Genomic DNA, 4,554 nt, shown 5'->3' on the forward strand with positions numbered 1-4,554 from the left:
CATAATCTCTTCCAGTCCTATCCATGTTGCTACAAAAGTTGGGTATTCATCCTTTCTGATGGAGGCATAATACTCCATAGTCTATAGGACCACATCTTCTTTATCCATTCATCCGTTGAAGGGTATCTTGGTTCTTTCCACAGTTTGGCGACAATGGTCATTGCTGTTATAAACATTGGGATACAGATGGCCCTTCTTTTCACTACATCTGTATCTTTGGGGTAAATACCCAGTAGTGCAATTGCAGGGTCATAGGCAAGCTCTATTTTGAATTTCTTGAGGAATCTCCACACTGTTCTCCAAAGTGGCTGCACCAACTTGCATTCCCACCAACAGTGTAAGAGGGTTCCTCTTTCTCCACATCCTTTCCAACACACGCTGTTTCCTGTCTTGCTAATTTTGGCCATTCTAACTGGTGTAAGGTGGTATCTCAATGTGGTTTTAATTTGAATCTCCCTGATGGCTAGTGATGATGAACATTTTTTCATATGTCTGATAGCTATTTGTATGTCTTCATTGGAGAAGTGTCTGTTCATATCTTCTGCTCATTTTTTGATATGATTATCTGTTTTGTGTGTGTTGAGTTTGGATACAAAGTCAATGTACAGAAATCAATGGCTTTCTTATACACTAACAATGAAAATATAGAAAGGGAATTTAGAGAATCGATTCCATTTATTATAGCACCAAGAATGATAAGATACCTGGTAATAAACCTAACCAAAGAGGTATAGGATCTGTACTTGAGGAACTACAGAACACTCATGAAAGAAATTGAAGAAGACACAAAAAGATGGAAGACCATTCCATGCTCTTGGATCAGAAGAATAAACATTGTTAAAATGTTTATACTGCCTAGAGCAATCCATACTTTTAATGCCATTCTGATCAAAATTTCACCAGTATTTTTCAAAGAGCTAGAGTAAATAATCCTAAAATTTGTATGGAATCAAAAGAGACCCCGAATAGCTAAGGAAATGTTGAAAAACAAAAATAAAACTGGCGGCATCATGTTACCTGATTTCAAGCTTTACTACAAAGCTGTGATCACCAAGACAGCATGGTACTGGCATAAAAACAGACACACAGACCAATGGAACAGAGTAGAGAGCCCAGATATGGACCCTCAACCCTACGGTCAAATACTCTTCAACAAAGCAGGAAAAAATATACAGTGGAAAAATACATAAATTTTAATATCAATTACCTAAAATGTGAAGGACAGATAAATGTAAGGATAAATTTATGTATGCTATCAATAAGTTGTTATCAGTTTAAAATAGGATATTATAAAAATAATATATTTTATGTAATCCTTTACACAATTACAAAAGCAAACCCAATAGAGATAAACAAAAGTTATATGGAGTGCCTGGGTGGCTCGGTAGCTTAATCATCTGCTTTCTGCTCAGGTCATGATCCCAGGGTCCTGTGAACTTGCTTCTCTGCTTCTCCCTCTCCCTCTGCCTGCCACTCCCCCTGCTTGTGCTCTCTCTGCCTCTCTGTCAAATGAATAAATAAAGTCTTTAAAAAATAAAAAATAAATAAAAATAAAAGAAAACTTACAAAATAGGAATCAAAGCATATCCCTACAAAAAGTCATCAAACAACAAAAGACAGCTAGCCAAGAAAGAAGAAACATATAAATTAAGTTAAATGGCAATGGTAATAAATAATTCCTTTAGTCATAAAATAATTAAATTATTTAATCAAAAGACACGAAATAATTGAATGGAGAAAAAAAATCTAAGAATATGCTGCCTACAAGAGGTTCACTTTAGCTTTAAATACACACACAGACTGACAGGGAAGGGACATAAAAAGACATTTTAAGCAAATGGTCCCAAAAGACAGCACTGATAGCTATACTTCTATCAGACAGAATAGACTTTAAGCAAAACAAAGGTCAAGAGACAAAGAAGTCATTATATAATGATAAGAAGGTCAGTCCACCAGGAATATACAGCAATTGTATTTATTTATGCACCCAACCTTGGAGCAACTAAATGTATAAATCAATTACTAACAGAACAAAAGGATAAATAAACAGCAATACAATAATAGGTAAGGGCCTCAAAACCCACTCTCAACAATGGAAAGATCATCCAGACAGAGGATCAATAGAGAAACAGTAGATTTGAACAACACTGTAGATCAAACAAGATCTAACACATATAACCATTACATGCCAAACAATAACAGCAGAATACACATTTTTCTCAAGCAGCTATGGAAAATTTCCTAGGATAGATCATATTTTAGGCCACAAAAATAGTCTTAACAGATTTAAGATGATTCAAATCATTTCAAGTATCTTTTCCAATCACAATGGTGTAAAACCAGAAATGGGTAACAAGGGGAGAGCTGGAAAATGCTCAAATACATACAAATTAAACACCACACATTGAACAACCAATGAACCACAGAGGAACTCAAAAGGAAAATACACAGATATTTTGAAAAAAAGAAAACAGGAAACACAGTATACCAAAACATAGGGTGGAGCAAAAGCAGTTCAAAGAAGGGAGTTTACAGAAATAAAGGCATATACCAATCAAAAAGGAATACAGCCTCTGAAAAACCTTACCTTACACCTCAAGGAACTATGAAAAAAATTAAGTGCAAAGTTATCAGAAGGAAATGAAGATTTCAGTGCAAAAAGTAGAAAACAATAAAACTGTATGAAAGGTTAACAAAACAAAGATTTGGTTTTTTGAAAAGACAAAGCACATTGGCCAACCTCTGACTAAACAAGAAAACTAAAAAGAGGACCAAAATTTAAAAAAAAAATTATAAATGAAAGAGAAGACATTACTACTAATACAGAAATACAATAGATCATAAAATGCTATGAACAACTAAAAGCTGATAAACTGGAAAAATTCAAAGAAATGGAAAAATCTGTGGAAAATACAACTACCAACACTGAATCACAAGTAAATAGGATATCTTAACAAACCGATAGTGAGTCAGAATATTCAATCAGTAATTAAAAATCTACCAAGAAAGAAAAGCGCAGAACCAGATAATTTCACTGGTGAATTATACCAAGCATTTATAGAATTAACACCAATTATTCTCAAACTCTCCCAAAACACTGCAGAGAGGAAACACTCCCAAACCTATTTTTTCAATACCAGCATTACCCTAATATTAAAGCAGATAACAACACTACAAGAAGACAATAGACCAATATCCCTTGTGATTACAATACAAAAATTACACACACACACACACACACACACACACATACAAATTAACAAAGAAAATTCAACAGTATATTAAAAATATAATGATCAAATGGGATTCATTTCTGGAATACAAGGATGGTTCAACATACACAAATCAATAAATGGGATACATAAAAAGAGTCTGAAAGTTTTCCTTCTGCTTCTATTTTTTGAAACATCTTCAGGAGAATAGGTATTATTTATTCTTTGAATGTTTGGTAAAATTCCCCAGGAATCCATCAGGTCCTGGGCTCTTGTATTTTTGGGACGTTTTGATCACTGCTTCAATATCATTACTACATATTGGTCTATTCAGGTTGTCAATTTCTTCCTGATTCAGTTTTGGAAGTTTATAGGTTTCCAGGATTGCATCCATTTGGTCTAGGTTGTTTAGCTTTGGGGCATATAACGGTTGATAATAATTTCTGATGATTGTTTCTATTTCCTTGGTGTTAGTCATGATCTCTCCCTTTTCATTCATAATTTTATTAATCTATTTTTTATGAGTTTGGCCAACAGTTTATCGATCTTATTGATACCAAAAAAAAAGCTTCTAATTTCATTGATGTGTTCTACTGTATCTCTAGTTTCTGTCTATGCTCTAATCTTATTTCCCTTCTTGAGTGTGGGGTTGGCTTAATTTGTTGTTGATTCTCTGGTTCTTCAAGGCGAAAAGAGAACTGGTGTCTTCTGGATTTTTCCTTTTTTTTTTTTTTTTTTTTTTTTTAGGAAGGCTTGGATGGCTTTGTACTTCCCCCTTAGGACTGCCTTTGTTGTATCCCGTAGGTTTTGGACCAAAGTGTCTTCATTCCCATTGGTTTCCATAAATTGTTTAAGTTCTTTCTTGATTTCCTTGTTGAGCCAAACATTCTTTTTTTTTTTTTAAGATTTTTTTTTTTAATTTATTTGACAGAGAGAGAGAGGGATGACAAGTAGGCAGAGAGGCAGGCAGAGAGACAGAGGGGAAAGCAGGCTCCCTGCTTCCGAGCAGAGAGCCCGACGTGGGACCTGATCCCAGGACCCTGAGATCATGACCTGATCTGAAGGCAGAGGCCTAACCCACTGAGCCACTCAGGCAAGCCAAACATTCTTAAGCAAGGTGGTCTTTAGATTCCAGCTGTTAGAATTCCTCCCAAACTTTTTCTTGTGGTTGAGTTACAGTTTCAAAGCATTGTGGTCTGAGAATATGCAGGGAATAATCTCAATCTTTTGGTGTCAGTTGAGTCCTGCTTTGTGATGCAGTATGGAGCCTATTCTGGAGAAAGTTCCATCTGCACTCAAGGAGAATGCGTATTCTGTTGTTTTAGGGTGGAATGCTCTGTAT

This window comes from Mustela lutreola, chromosome 4 (genome assembly GCF_030435805.1).
Source record: "Mustela lutreola isolate mMusLut2 chromosome 4, mMusLut2.pri, whole genome shotgun sequence".
Taxonomy (NCBI): Eukaryota; Metazoa; Chordata; class Mammalia; order Carnivora; family Mustelidae; genus Mustela; species Mustela lutreola.